This window comes from Odocoileus virginianus, chromosome 19, assembly GCF_023699985.2.
Source record: "Odocoileus virginianus isolate 20LAN1187 ecotype Illinois chromosome 19, Ovbor_1.2, whole genome shotgun sequence".
Taxonomy (NCBI): domain Eukaryota; kingdom Metazoa; phylum Chordata; class Mammalia; order Artiodactyla; family Cervidae; genus Odocoileus; species Odocoileus virginianus.
In genome coordinates, this window is record NC_069692.1 from 54,937,941 (window position 1) to 54,955,640 (window position 17,700).

Below are 17,700 nucleotides of genomic sequence, written 5' to 3' on the forward strand. Positions count from 1 at the left end.
TAAACACTTTAAGTGCCTCAGATAAGCTAAAAGTGCTAGTATGTTGCCATTAAAAATGAAATGAAAAATGAACAGAAAAAATTGTGCTTGAAGACATCTTTACAGTTTAAAAGTTTCCTGTTAAAAACCAAGGAGAAATCACTGGTTAAGCTATTTTCTAGTGTATATGAATCTCATTGCATTATATTTTGGATGTTTAAAATAGTCATTTCCTCTCAAAATGCTCATGTTAAAGAGTTAGTTCATATAGGCATATCAGAAGTAGATGTTAAATAAACTGAAAGCATAAATATCATGCACAGTTTCTGGGAATCCAAAGTATGGTTATCTAAATAACAGCACTGAAAATATCCCTTGTTCTAAGCCCAAGAACCTACAAATGCCATCTTATATGGAAAAGGGGACTTTGAAGATGTGATTGAGACAAAGATCTTAATATAAGGATAATATCCTTAGTTATCCAGATAAGCAACACAGAGATCCTTAATAGAGGCTACAGAGGGAGTCAGGGACAGAGAAAGTGACATGACAGATGGAAATTTGAGTGATATTTTTGAAGATGCAGGAAAAGTCCACAGGCCAAGGGATAGAGATGACTACTGTGCTCAGTCACTCAGTCGTGTCTGACTCTTTATGACCCCATGGACTGTAGCCCATCAGGATCTTCTGTCCATGGGATTTTCCAGGCAAGAATATTAGACTGGATTGCCATTCCTTTCTCCAAAGGATCTTCCTGATCAGGGATTAAAGCTACATTTCTTGCATTGGCAGGGGGATTCTTTACCACTGAGACAGCTGAGAAAGCCTAATAGATAGCCACTAGTTGTTGGAAATCATGGAAACAGTTTCCTCTTTTAATTGAAATCCAGCCTCTGTTCACCAGTGCTAAATAGAAACATGACGACTGAGTTTGGGGAGAAGTAGAACACTGTAGATTTATTTGCCAGGCAAAGGGGGCCACAGTGGGCTTATGCTATTAGAACTGTGTATTCCATCCTGGAGGGGGTGATGAGGAGTCTCATAGTGTTGAAGAAGCAGGGTGTGATCAATTTATGGACATTCTTCTGATTGGTAGGTGGTGAGATGATCAGGAGTCAGCAACATCAACCTTCTGGTTCCAATGGTTCTGGGATCTAAGTACTTGTGAGCAGCAGACAATTAACTTCTTCCACTTAGTGTGGCTTCCATATCTGCAAAATAACTCAAACTATCTGGCTTAGAATATTATTTATTGTCCTTCAGGAAGAACTGAAAATCCTTGACTATGTTTAATGACTGAGGTCTATTTTGTCTTTTTTGACTATTTTTCTTTCTTTCTGCATTTTCTCAGTTCTCTAATTAAATTTATTTGACTAAAGTTTTTCTGTAGACAAAAGGTAGGTGGAGGACATAGGTGGAGGTCTGTTCTGGGAAAATCTCATAGGGTCTGGCTTGATTACATTCTCAGAACCCTCCTAAAACTTGACTTTGTCCTGGTAGAATAGATTTCAGATATCTGACCTCCAGAACGATAAAGGAATATATGTTTTAAACAACTAAGATTATAGAAATTTACTACAGCAACAACAGAAGATAAATACACAAAGATTTATTTTGGCACAAGAATAAATGTGCTAGGTGAAATTGATTAAAAAATATCTCTGAGCAACATCACTCAAAGTTCAGGTATATTAATTAGTGTCCATCTATGATGAGGAATGATTATTCTCTCAGACTACAGAGAAAATAAGAGAGAGAAAGACAGATTCAGATCCTTAATCATATTTAAGTAGACTCAAATATAGTATGTGCATATTCTATCTCCTTTTCTCAGCTCTTTATCATCATTTCTGAGGTAAATCTGTGATTGGGCAGAAAAGGAAATAAGAATTGCAGGCAGATAATGGTCACTATAGAAATGTACTATAAGAATTGGAGTGTCAGTGTTTTGTTGGTTGTTGCCATTATATTTTGAATAGGTTTACTGTCAGCAAATCTGTTTAATTTTGCATCTGTTATAAGGACCAAGAAATGAATTTACTTCACTGATTCTTTGTTAGTAACCAAATTTCCTCAGCCAGGTATCACCTGAGTTCTAACTCCATTTATGTTTCTAGCTGGCCTTCACAAAGTCAGTATGTCTTTTTTGCAAGCATTTCATCTCAACTTGCAAAATTCTGACAATGACTGGGACTCTTAAAATCAGGTGCAAAATTTAATTACATAGTTGTACCCAAAAGGTGTGATATTACCTAATTAAATTTAAATTAGGGCAGAAATAAATGCAAAAGAAACAAAACAGACCACAGCCAAAATCAACAAAGCCAAAAGCTGGTTCTTTGAGAAGATGAATAAAATTGACAAACCATTATCCAGAATCATCAAGAAACAAAGGGAGAAGAATCAAATCAAAATAATTAGAAATGAAAATGGAGAGATCACAACAGACAACACTGAAATACAAAGGATCATAAGAGACTACTACCAGCAACTATATGCCAATAAAATGGACAACTTGGAAGAAATGGAAAAATTCTTAGAAAAGTACAAGTTTCCAAAACTGAACCAGGGAGAAATATAAGATCTTCACAGACCCATCACAAGGCCAGAAATTGAAACTGTAATCATAAATCTTCCAGCAAACAAAAGCCCAGGATCAGATGGCTTCACAGCTGAATTCGACCAGAAATTCAGAGAAGAGCTAACAGTTATCCTACTCAAACTCTTCCAGAAAATTTCAGAGGAAGGTAAACTTCCAAATTCATTCTATGAGGCCACCATCACCCTAATACCAAAACCTGACAAAGATGCAATAAGAAAAGAAAACTATAGGCCAATATCACTGATGAACATAGATACAAAAATCCTTAACAAAATTCTAGCAAAAAATAATCCAACATATTAAAAAGATCATACATCATGACCAAGTGGGTTTTATCCCAGGAATGTAAGGACTCTTCAATATCCACAAAACAATCAACATAATACACCACATGAACAAACTGAAAAATAAAAATGATATGATTATCTCAATAGATACAGAGAAAATCTTTGACAAAATTTATCTTCCACTTATGATAAAAAAAACCCTCCAGAAAGCAGAAATAGGAGGAACATACCTCAACATAATAAAACCTATGGCAAACATTTTCCTCAATGGTGAAAAATTGGAAGTGTTTCTCCTAAAGTCAGGAAAAAGACAAGGGTGCACACTCTCACCACTACTATTCAGCATAGTTTGGGAAGTTTTGGGCAGAGCAGAAAAAGAAATAAAAAGAATCCAGATATCAAAAGAAGTATATCTCTCACTGTTTGTAGATGACATGATCCTCTACATAGAAAACCCTAAAGACTACAACTACACCAGAAAATTGTTAGAGCTAATCAATGAATATAGTAAAGTTACAGGATATAAAATCAACACACAGAAATCCCTTGCATCCCTGTATACTAACAATGTGAAAAGAGAAAGAGAAATTAAGGAAACAATTTCATTCACCACTGCAAGGAAAAGAGTAGAATAGTTAGGAATATATTTACCTAAAGAAACAAAAGACCTATATATAGAGAACTATAAAACACTGGTGAAATAAATCAAAGAGGACACATATAGATGGAGAAATATACCCAGTTCATGGATCAGACGAATCATTATAGTGAAAATGAGTATACTACCCAAAGCAATCTATAGATTCAATGCAAACCCTATGAAGCTACCAACAGTATTTTCCAGAGAACTAGAACAAATAATTTCACAATTCGTATGGAATTACAAAAAACCTCAAGTAGCCAAAACAATCTTGAGAAAGAAGAATGGAACTGGAGGAATCAACCTGCCTGACTTTAGGCTCTACTACAAAGCCACAGTCATCAAGAAAGTATGGTACTGGCACAAAGACAGAAATATAGATCAATAGAAAAAAATAGAAAGTCCAGAGATAAATCCGTGTACCTATGGACTCCTTGTCTTCAACGAAGGAGACAAGAATATACAAAGGAGAAAAGACAATCTCTTTAACAAGTGGTGCTGGGAAAACTGGTCAACCATTTCTAAAAAAAAATGAAACCAGAACACTTTCTAACACCATACACAAAAATAAACTCAAAATGGATTAAAGATCTAAACACAAGACCAGAAACTATAAAACTCCTAGAGGAAAACATAAGCAAAACACTCTCTGACATAAATCACAGCAGGGTCGTCTATTACCCACCTCCCAGAATATTGGAAATAAAAGCAAAAATAAACAAATGGGATCTAATGAAACTTAAAAGCTTTTGCACAAAAAAGAAAACTATAAGCAAGGTGAAAAGACAGCCTTCAGAATGGGGGAATATAATAGCAAATGAAGCAACCAACATAGAATTAATCTTAAAAATATACAAGCAACTCCTGTGACTCAATTCTAGAGAAATAATTGTCCCAATCAAAAAAATGGGCCAAAGAATTAAACAGACATATCTCCAAAGAAGACATACAGATGGCTAACAAACACATGAAAAGATGCTCAATATCACTCATTATCAGAGAAATGCAAATCAAAACCACAATGAAGTACCATTTCATGCCAGTCAGAATAACTGCTATGCAAAAGTGTATAAGCAATAAACGCTGGAGAGGATGTGGAGCAAAGGGAACCCTCACACTGCTGATGGGAATGAAAACTAGTACAGCCACTATGGGGAACAGTGTGAAGAGTCCTTAAAAATCTGGAAATAAAACTGCCATATGATCAGCAATCCCACTGCTGGGCATACACACTGAGGAAACCAGAATTGAAAGGGACTAGTGTACCCTAATGTTCATCACAGCACTGTTTATAATAGCCAGGACATGGAAGCAACCTAGATGCCCATAAGCAGATGAATGGATAAGAAAGCTGTGGTACATATACACAGTGGAATATTACTCAGCCTTTAAAAAGAATACATGTGAATCAGTTCTAATTAGGTGGATGAAACTGGATCCCATTATACAGAGGGAAGTAAGCCAGATAGAAAAACATCAATACAGAATACTATTGCATATATATGGAATTTAGAAAGATGGTAATGATAACCCTGCATGTGAGACAGCAAGAGACACAGGTGTACAGAACAGTCTTTTGTGCTCTGGGAGAGGGCAAGGGTGGGATGATTTGGGAGAATGGCATTGAAACATGCATATTATTATATGTGAAATGAATTGCCAATCTAGGTTCAATGCATGATACAGGGTGCTCGGGGCTGGTGCACTGGGATGACCCAGAGGGATGGCATGGGGAGGGAGGAGGGATGGGGGTTCAGGATGGGGAACACATGTACACCTGTGGTGGATTCATGTCAATGTATGGCAAAACCGCTACAATATTGTAAAGTAATTAGCCTCCAATTAAAATAAATAAATTTATATTAACATTTTCATGCAAAGAAAATTAAAATCACTCCTTCCATTTAAATGGTAAATCAGGAAATGTAAAATAAGTTCCAGTTTTAAAAAATTATGTGTCTCTCTTCTTACTCCACAACATTCTAGTAGGCTAATCACATACTTTTAATACACATTTTCAATTTCTTTAACAATGATGTTAAGAGCTCAGTGGTGTCATCCAGGGTAAATGGAGCTAAACTCCAAATGATTCTAATAGACCTAAAGGAGCACATTTTCTTGAATTTCCTCATTTTCTCCTGATATAAGAAGTAGATAAAAGAAACACCTAAAGGGAATATAATATTACCTAGAATCACCCCCAAATAGAATGTTGTCATAAAGAATTTTCGTATTTTTAATATGGTTCAACTTGGTCTCTTTTATGAGGACTAAGAGTTAGAATAGGTCTTAAACTCATATCCAACAAGAAGTGGGCTATTCAGCTCATGATAAGTCTCCATATTTCAAAGTTTTATTCATTTTTTATTTCAGTACTATTAACCTAGCACATCTATAATTGTTTTCAATTTAATAGTTAATCAAATGTATATATTTGTTTTTTTGAGAATAATACTTTTTATTTTTTAAGTTTATTTATTTTATTTGGAGAATACATAGATTTATTTTTAAATGTTTTTCATGTAAAAAGATTTTCTAACTACTTTAAAACTTTGCTTATAAATAATACAATTTACTCAAATTTCTAAGGCTAGAATGTTTCCTTTTGAAAGACTGCCTCAAAATATCCACCATAGCTTAAAAAAAAAAAAAAAAAGTAAAAGTAAAACCATTTGGTTGATTATATTTTGAGCCAAAATCAGAGGAAAATCATGTTACTCTGATGAAAATTTATTAGAAGGAATACCCAATAGTTGCAGAGGTTTATATAGACAAAATCAATGTTCACATGATATTATAATAAGTGCTTAAATACTTGACTTATAAAGTACATTTACAATTTTCATAATTTGGGAAAACAAGTTTAATTATTAAGTTTCTGGATATAAAAACTGAAATCAGTGAGATAAAGATTAATTATTCAAAAATATTACTGGTCTTTTAGGAAAATATATTCATTTAAATATATATATTAACATATGGAAAAGATATTTAACACAAATAATATATTTGTGGTAGCAAAATGCAATGCAATAATAGGTGAGCTGAAATAGCAAAATGCTAAAACAAACAAAAAAATTTGATTGTATTAAAGCAGATGAATGAGACATATTAACTAAGTTTTCAGCTACTTGAGCAAGTAAAAAAGGATATTTCAGCCTGTTAAGAATGCACTCTTCCTGGGATGGTAATCCTATCAGAAATATTTGGCTTTGCATGAAAATCAGTGTCAGTTAGGAAATTGAAAGTGCTGTAGGAACAAAAATATATTTTTAGAGAAGTTGAAAGATTTTTCTTTCACTGTTAAAGGTGCAATTTAGCTATAGCAAAACAAACAAACAAACAAAAACATTGAGTAAATATATTATCTTGAAAAATAAAACTTAAACTATTTAATTAATTATTTTATTTAATGTTGTACCCTATTAAAACAAGTTTACACTAGAAAGTTGAATAAGGATGCTGGACTTCCACACTCATTTATGTGATCAAATTTAAGACAAATTAATGTTATCTTATATATGGAAAAAAAAAATAAAAGATATCCACTTACAAAAGGAAGAGTTTTAAGACTATTGTAAATGGTAAGGGTAATCATTTTCCTCCTCTAAGACTATCAAATACCTTTCTGAAACTGAGTGATATTTGGTATTCAAGGACATAAAGTGTATAAGACGTAACCACTGGGTTAGTATCATGGCAAAGACATTTTTGGGGCTTCCCATCTGGCTCAGTTGGTAAAGAATTAGCCTACAAAGCAGGAGTCCGCCTGCAATGCAGGAGACCCAGTTTCAATTCCTAGGTCCGGAAGATCCCCTGGAAAAGGAAATGGCAATCCATTCCAGTATTCTTACCTCGAAAATCCCACGGACAGAGGAGCCTGGCAGGCTACAGTCCGTGGGGTCACAAGAGTTGGACACAACTTAGCGATTAAACCACCACCACTAAAGACATTTTTAAACCGGCAGATGGAAGTTGATTTAGAAGTGAATGGTCATACCTATTTAATACTTTGAGTCTAATTTGATTCGTTGTTTGAATAAAAAAGAGTAACCCCACTCTTTGAAGATTTTCCATGCCTTTTCTAATTTTCCTTATTTATTTAAAGCAATTGTAGGAGTTTAACAATAGACTTTGTATTAAAGAAACGGAAACAAAGTCTGTTAAATGAAAAAATACAAAAGTCAATTGGAAGATGTAATGCTTCCCTCATACTCATTTAAATAATTGATATGGAAAAAATGTTAACAAAATTCATGCATTATAAATGTATACATCAAAGGTTTTGACATGTATAAATTAAAAATGTTTTAATGTATAAAATTGATATTTTATAAATTTTAACAAAATGTATTCATTAACTCTTTGGATCACAACCAACTGTGGAAAATTCACAAAGAGATGGGAATACCAGACCACCTTTACTGTCTCTTGAGAAACCTGTACACAGATCAAGAGGCAACAGTTAAAAGCAGACATGGAAAGACAAACTGGTTGAAAATTAGGAAAGGAGCATGTCAAGGCTGTATATTGTCACCTTGCTAATTTTAGACTATATCATGTGAAATGCCACATTGGATTAATCATAATCTGGAATCAAGATTGCCAGGAGAAATATCAATATCCTCAGATGTGCAGATGACCACACTCTAATGGCAGAAAGTGTAGAGGAACTGAAGAGCCTCTTGATGAAGGGGAAACAAGAGAGTAATCATGCTGCCTTAAAACTCAAGCCTCTAATTAAAAGAAATTAATTAAAAAAAACTGCATTCAGGGAATAAAAAAAAAAACAAAGATCATGGCATCCAGTCCATTACTTCATGGCAAATAAATGGGAAAAAAATGGAAACAGTGACAGATTTTACTTTCTTGGACTCCAAAATCACTGTGGATGGTGACCGTAGCCATGAAGTTAAAAAATGCTTGCTCCTTGGAAGGAAAACTATGGCAAAACTAAACAGAGTATTAAAAAGCAGAGACATTACTTTGCCAACAAATGTCTACATAGTCAAAGTTATACAAAGTTCCAGTAGTCACATATGGATGTGAGAATTGGACCATAAAGAAAGTTGAGCACCAAAGAACTGATGCTTTGAAATTGTGGCTCTAGAGAAGACTTTTGAGAGTCCCTTGAACTGCAAGGAGATCAAATTGGTCAATTGTAAAGGATATCAATTTTGAATATTCATTGGAAGGACTGATGCTGAAGATGAAGCTTTATTTTTTTTTTAATTATCTTTTTTTTTTCCATTTATTTTTATTAGCTGGAGGCTAATTACTTTACATCATTGCAGTGGTTTTTGTCATACATTGAAATGAATTAGCCATGGATTTACATGTATTCCCCATCCCAATCCCCCCTCCCACCTCCCTCTCGACCGGATCCCTTTGGCTCTTCCCAGTGCATCAGGTCCGAGCACTTGTCTCATGCACCCAACCTGGGCTGGTGATCAGTTTCACCCTAGATAATATACATGTTTCGATGCTGTTCTCTTGAAACTTTCCACCCTCGCCTTCTCCCAGAGTCCACAAGTCTGTTCTATATATCTGAGTCTCTTTTTCTGTTTTACATATAGGGTTATCGTTACCATCTTTCTAAATTCCATATATACATGTTAGTATACTGTAATGGTCTTTATCTTTCTGGCTTACTTCGCTCTGTATAATGGGCTCCAGTTTCATCCATCTCATTAGAACTGATTCAAATGAATTCTTTTTAATGGCTGAGTAATATTCCATGGTGTATATGTACCACAGCTTCCTTATCCATTCGTCTGCTGATGGGCATCTAGGTTGCTTCCATGTCCTGGCTATTATAAACAGTGCTGCGATGAACATTGGGGTGAATGTGTCTCTTTCAGATCTGGTTTCCTCAGTGTGTATGCCCAGAAGTGGGATTGCTGGGTCATATGGCAGTTCTATTTCCAGCTTTTTAAGAAATCTCCACACTGTTTTCCATAGTGGCTGTACTAATTTGCATTCCCAAGAACAGTGTAAGAGGGTTCCCTTTTCTCCACACCCTCTCCAGCATTTATTGCTTGTAGACTTTTGGATAGCAGCCATCCTGACTGGCGTATAATGGTACCTCATTGTGGTTTTGATTTGCATTTCTCTGATAATGAGTGATGTTGAGCATCTTTTCATGTGTTTTTTTGCCATCTCCTAATGAAACTTAAAAGCTTTTGCACAACAAAGGAAACTATAAGCAAGGTGAAAAGACAGCCCTCAGATTGGGAGAAAATAATAGCAAGTGAAACAACAGACAAAGGATTAATCTCAAAAATATACAAGCAACTCCTCCAGCTCAACTCCAGAAAAATAAATGACCCAATCAAAAAATGGGCCAAAGAACTAAACAGACATTTCTCCAAGGAAGATGAAGCTTTAATACGTTGGCTACCTGATGTGAAGAGTTGACTCATTGGAAAAGACACTGATGCTGGGAAGATTGAAGGAAAGAGGAGAAGGGGGCAACAGAGGATGAGGTGGTTTGTAGCATCACTAATTTAATAGATACATGTTTTCAGCACATTCTGGGAGATAGTGAGGGACTGGGAAGTCTGGTGTGCTGCAGTCAATGGGGTTGCAAAAAGTCAGACACAACTGAATGACTGAACTGAAACAACTGTAAAGTGAAATTATATGTTTGCAATATGTGTATATTAAATTTATATTTATACATTTAATAAATATGCATTTATTTAATTTATTATATGTGTATATATATACTATTTATGTTAGATTTTTCTTAACTCTCAAATAGGAATTTTTATGGCTTTATTGACATATAATTGACATGTAGCATTGCACAGATTTAATATGTACAGCACAATGATTTGATACATATATATGCAAGTATACCTCCAGGGTTTAATAGATTTGCTTCCAAACCACTGAAGTGATGAAAGTGTTTGGATGTGATGGATGAAAAAGTTTGGAATATTGCGAGAATTACTGAATTGTGACACAAAGACTGGAAGTGTGCTAATGCTGTTGGAAAAGTGGTATTAATAGACGACCAATTCAGGTTTGCCACTAATCATCAATTTGTGAAAAACATACATCATGAAGCATAGTAAAGTGCAATATACAAGGAGTACCTGTATTGTGAAACAATTTCCATGATAATGTTAGTTAGTACCTTCACCAACTCACATATTCATATTTTGTGTGTGGTGAGAACTTTGAAGATCAACTCACTTAGCAAATGTCAAATATACAGTAGAATATTGATGACTATATTCACCATAATGACCATAATGTGCATTGCATAAGTACATCTCCAGAACTTATGTATCTTGTAACTGGAATTTTGTCCCTCTTGACCACTTTAATCCGTTTTCCTCTCCCTATCCCAGGAAATCAACACTAACCTCTGCACCTCTGAGTTCATTTTTTTTCCTTTTCTTTTAGATTCCCCATCTAAGTTAGCTTATACAGTATTCATCTTTCTTTTTCTGACATATTTCACTTAAAAAAATGCCTTCAAGTTCATCCATGTTGCTGCGTATAGCAGAATTTTTTTCACTTTTATGATGAAATAATATGCATGCTTTATTAATACTAATATATAATATTGTTATATAGAGTATGTCATAAAAGCTATCATATATAATGCATATTGTTATTTATCTCATATATAATAAATATTCTACTAGTGTGCTGTATATCATATGTAAGTATCTTAATTGCAATATAAAATTTATATATTATATATGAATTATTATAACATATTATAATATTGCATAATTAGTATTGACATAATATAATGTTCTAGATTATATATATGATTATGTTGAGTACAGTCCACTATAGTATCATATAATATCATATGATATGGTATAATACATACTACATATAATGATATATATTATATTGCACTTAAAATATCTATAAATATTCATATATAATTTATATATAATTATATACTTTAGTGATGTGTGTAATTATAAATAATGTATATGGAAAATATATGCACACATATGATGCAATATATATTATCATATTTGATATGATACATTTATCATACTTTTAATTATGTAATATATGTAAGTCACACATGATTTACATATATTATTTTATGTAGTATATGACTACATATATTATATCAGTTTAGTTCAGTTGCTCAGTCATCGCCAACTCTTTGAGATCACATGGACTACAGCATGCCAGGGTTCCCTGTCCATCACCAACTCCCACGCTTACTCAATCGGATCAGGGGTGCCATCCAACCATCTCATCCTCTGTTGTCCCCTTCTCCCACCTGCAATCTTTCCCAGCATCAGGGTCTTTTCCAATGAGTCAGTTCTTTGCATCAGGTGGCCGAAGTATTGGAGTTTCAGCTTCAGCATCAGTCCTTCCAATGAATATTCAGGACTGATTTCCTTTAGGATTGACAGGTTTGATCTCCTTGCTGTCCAAAGGACTCTCAAGAATGTTTTCCAACACCACAGTTCAAAAACATCATTTCTTCAGCACTCAGCTTTCTTTATAGTCCAACTGTCACATCCATACATGACTACTGGAAAAGCCATAGCTTTGACTAGACAGAACTTTGTTGGTAAAGTAATGTCTTTTCTTTTTAATATGCTGTCTAGGTTGGTCATAGTTTTTTTTTCCAAGGGGCAAGTGTCTTTTAGTTTCATGGCTGCAGTCATCATCTCCAGTGATTTTGGAAACCTGCCCCCCCCCCAAAAAAAAAAACAAAGCTGGAATCAAAATGGCCAGGATAAATATCAATAACCTCAGCTATGCAGATGACACCACCCTTATGGCAGAAAGTGAAGAATAAAAGAGCCTCTTGATGAAAGTGAAAGAGGAGAGTGAAAAACTCAATATTGGCTTAAAATTCAACAGTCAGAAAACTAAGATCATAGAATCCAGTCCCATCACTTCATAGCAAATAGATGGGAAAACAATGGAAACATATATTATATAATTATATATATTAAATATATATTATACATATAATATTAAATATGCCTTCAGAGTCGTGTTTGACTCTGCAACCCTATGGACTGTAGCACACTCGGCTCCTCTGCCCATGGGATTTTCCATGCAAGAAACAGTCTTCTGTTGTCATTTCCTCCTCCAGGAGATTTTTGAGACACAGGATCAAACCCACATTTCCTGTCTGTCCTGCATTGGCAGCAGATATTTGTACCACTGATCCACCTGAGAAGCCTTAATAGTAAATGCATTATTTATACAATGTATAATATTATTTAATTATTATATATGACTATGGCATATAACTATTATATATAAAATAGCATTATATACTTAAATGTGTAATAACTAATTATATACAATTATATGTGTATTAGTAGAACATATATATAACATATAATATTACATATTATTTAGGCTTTCCTGGTGTCTCAAATGGTAAAGAATCTGCCTGTCATGCAGGTAGAAATATATATTTATATATAACATGGTTATATAATATATAATGTATAATATTATGTTATATATTATTTGTTTAATATATAATTATAGTATTTTGTGTTATGCATCATATTAGAATTTGTGACATATGATTTTATCATGTGGAGCACATGTAATATTTATCATATATTTATTTCTTATTATTAATGTATGCAATAATAAAGAATATGTATCATATATATTCTTTGTTTTTGAGTAATAGTGGACACTTAGTTTGCTTCCATGTCTTTGCTTTTGTTAATAATGCTGCAATGGGCATCAATGTGCATATATCTCCATGGGCGATAGTATCTTTTCATTTCCTTTGTATATATACCAAGAAATGATACTGCATGAGTACAAAATAGTTCTATTATTAAGTTGTTTTTCTTCGTTTTTTTTTTAGGAATGTCCATACTGTTGTTCATACTGAATACACACGTTTACATTTCCATCATCAAGTGCTCCCTTTTGTTCACATATCACAGACACGTAGTCTCACTGTGTTTTTGATTTACATTTCCCTGGTGACTATTGATGCTGAAAAGCTTTTTATGTATGTAATAGTCATTTGAATATTGTCTTTGAAAAAAAAAGTCTATTTAAGTTATTTTTTCTGAGAGAATAGCATTGAAACATGTATATTATCAAGTGTGGAACAGATCGCCAGCCTAGGTTGGATGCATGAGACAAGTGATCAGGGCTGGTGCACTGGGAAGACCCAGAGGGATGGGATGGGGAGGGAGGTGGGAGAGGGGATCAGGATGGGGAGCACATGTAGATCCATGGCTGATTCATGTCAATGTATGACAAAAACCACTACAATATTGTAAAGTAATTAGCCTCCAACTAATAAAAATAAATGAAAAAATGTTATGTTTTCTCTTTTTAAAATTTCTTTTCTACATATATGGATTCTTTACATATTTTGGATATTAGCCTCATTAATTATGTGGTTTGCAAACATTTTCTCCCATTCCAGAAGTTGTCTTTTCTTTTTGTATGATGTATCTTTGCTGTACAGAAGCTCTTTCATTTGATGGACCTCAGTTGTTTATTCTTTCTTGTTTCTTTTCTTTTTTTCTTAATGGTTCATTTGGGATCATATATACCAAATCATTGCCATTGCCATGACCAATATCAAATATGTCTTTATCTTTATTTTCTTCTAGCAGTTTTGTTTGTTGTTTTAGGTCATATTTAAATCTTTACATAATTCAGGTTAAATTTTTTTAATGGTAAAGTATAGGGGTCCAGCTTCATTCATGTGCAGATGAATATACAGTTTTCCAAATGAATTATTGAAGAGACTATATTTCCTGCCTGAATAGTCTTACCTCTCTTGTCAACTATTAGTGGGTCATATACGGATGGGCTAATTTCTTGACTCTCAATTTTTTTCCATTGTGCTGTCTGTTTTTAAAACAGTACCACTCTATTTTGAGTACTATGCTTTTGTAGTACAGTCTGAAATCAGGAACTGTTATGTTTACAGCTTCATTCTTTTTCAGGCTTCCTTGGACTATTTGGGATCCTTTGTTCTTCAATACAAATTTCAGGATGATTTTTTTCTATTTCTAAAAAAAAATGATAATAAACCCTTGGAATCTTCATAGAGATTGTATTGACTCCATAGATAGCTTTGTGTAGTATGGGCATTTTAACTGTTTATTCTCCAATCCATGAGCACAGGTTTTATTTCCATTTACTTGTGTCTTTTAATATTTCTCTAATCAATGTCTTATAGTTTGCTGCATACAGATATATGATCTTGGTTAAACTTATTTCTAAATATGTTATTATTGTAAATGGGATTGTCTTTGTTACAATAATTTATTGTTAGCATACAGAAGCATGGGTTTTTGTATGCTGATGTTGTGTCCTTAACTTTATTAAATTTGATTATTATTTTGAGTGGTATTTTGGTGGAGTCCTTAGGATTTTCCTTATATAAAATCAAGTCACCTGCAATTTCCTTTGCAATTTTGGAGAGTCAAATTTCTTTTTCTTGCATAATTTCTCTAGTTAGAACTCTCAGTAGTTGAATAAGAGTATTTAAATTGAACATACTTTTCTTGCTTCTGATCTTAGAGAAAAGCTTTCAACCTTTGACTATTGAGTATGTTAGTTGTATGTTCATCATATATGGATTTTATTATTTTAAGATACATTTCTTCTGCACACAATTTTTGAGACTTTTTACCATACATGAATGCTGAATTTTGACAAATCCATTTTTATGCATCTTTTGAGATGATCGTGTTGTCTCTCATTCTGTTAATGTACTATATCACATTTATTGATTTACATATATTAAACTGTCTTCATATCCCAAGGTTGAATCCCACTTGATTATGGTATATGATCTTCTAATGTGTTTTTGAATTTGGTTTGCTAATAATTTGTTGATAATTTTTTGCATCTATGTAACATCCTTGTTTGTTTTTTTGGTATCATGGTAACATTGATCACATAAAATGATATTGAGAGGATTCTGTTCTCTTCTTTTTTGTGTGTGTATGAATTTGATAAGGACTGGTATTCTTTCTTTTTGTTTTGTAGAATGTGAAGCCATCTAGCTTTGAAAATCTATTTTTGGGAAGTTTTTAATGGCTCACTCAAAGCCCTTACTATTTAATTTTTTTCTGTTTATATTTTTTAATTATTCATGATTCCTCCTTGGTCAGTGGTATGTGCTTAGGTATTTAACCATTTTGGTTTATCCTATGTTCTTCAGTTTGTTCACATACACTTATCTGTAGTAGTCTCCTATGATTTTTTGCTTGCATCCATTTTATTTATTCATTTTATTTGCATCCATTTTTATTGGGTTTCCCTTATGGCTCATCTGGTAAAGAATTTGCCTGCAATGCAGAAGACCTGGGTTCAATCCCTCAGTTGGTAGATCCCCTGGAGAAGGGAAAGGCTACCCACTCCAGTATTCTGGCCTGGAGAATTCCATTGTGTTCTGTAACATAATAATCCATAGGATTACAGAGAGTTGCTCATGACTGAGTGACTTTCACTCTCATTTTATTTACATTTGTAGCTTTTTTTTCATTTATAATTTAATTTATTTGAGTCTTTTTTTTTGTAATGTTTTGGTTGATATGTCTAAAAGTTAATGACTTTGCTTGTTCATTCAAAAAACAACATCTTAATTTTGTTCTAACAATCTCTCCTATTGTTTCTTGATTCTCTATTTTATTTATCTCTCATAATCTTTATTATTTATTTTCTTCTGTTAACTTTGTTCTTGTTTTACTATTTTATAGTTCATTAAGGCATAAAGTTAGGTTGTTTATTTCAGATCCTTTCCTTGTCTTATGTGTTTATTGCTATACACTTCTCACTTAGAACTGTTCTTGCAGCATCCCATATGTTTTGGTATACTGTGTTTCTATTTTCAATTATTTCAGGATTTTAAAAATTAGCCTTTTGATTTCTTCTTATGATCCATTAGTTGTTGAAGAGTGTGTTGTTTAATGTATATATATATATACATACATTATATATACAATATATATTATATATCCATATATATAACATATATATGGAAAATGACCTTATTTCCTCCTGTTACTAATTCTAGTTTTGTATCTTTATGCTCAAAAAATACTTGGTATAATTTCCTTATGTTTGAAAATAGTGAAACTTGTTTTGTGGTCTAACATATGATCTATCATAGAAAATGTTTCATGTGCACTTGAAGAGTTTTTCTGCCATTCTGGAATACTATGTAGGTGTTTGGTAGATCCAATTGATCTATAATGTTCAAATCTAATGTTTCCATTCAGATTTTGTATCTGGATCTATCCACTTTTGACAATGGGGTGTTAAAGTCTCCAAGTATTATTGCATTGCTATTTATTTCTCCTTTTAGTTATTTTTATACTTTCTTTATATACTTACTCCAGTGTTTGGTTCAGAAATATTTATGAATGCTATATCTTCATAATGATTTGATTCAATATTATATAAAGTTTGATTTTTTTAACCAGTTTTTATTTAAACTCTACTTTGTTTGACATAAGCATAGCTACCCTTTCTTTCTTTTGGCTACCATTTGCTTGAAATATTCCAGTCTTTTCCCTCTCAGTGTGTGTCTGTCCTAAATCTAAAGTGAGTTTCCTGCAGGTAGCATATCATTGGATATTTTCAATTTTTTTCTGTGTATTTATCACTTGCTTTTTCAAAATCACTATTTTTTAAAACTAGTTGGAATAAGACATTTTACATATAAATTGGATGTCAATAAGGTTCTTTATTACTAGCTCAAGAATGAGTGAAAAAGAAATGGTACTATAAGAGGAGAGGGTGATGAAAACAATACAATTTCAGATTCATATGATTTTAGTGATGATATATCTTTAGTGCCAACTAACTAAGACTTGTACAAGTAATACTTCTATTAGAGAATTTAAAAAGAGTATGAAAAGAAAGTAAAATGATCTGAAACCCGAGTATATGGGTTTATGTCCTGGCCTTTTGAGAACTGAAGTATATGAACTTTTAACAAATCTCATAAGTGTTGCATTTTTATCTGAAATATAAAAGGACGTTATCAAGGATGCTGATATTTCAAAATAAATGAATTAGACAAAGTTTTGAACTAATTTGAATAATGCTAACTTATACATATTCAAAGTAGTCCCTTTCTCTCTGTCTCTCTCTCTCTCACACACAAACACAAACAGTGCACTGGAGGGAGAGGGAGAGAGATGTGGCAGCCTTATTATTAATATCTTAATTACAAAAAGAGA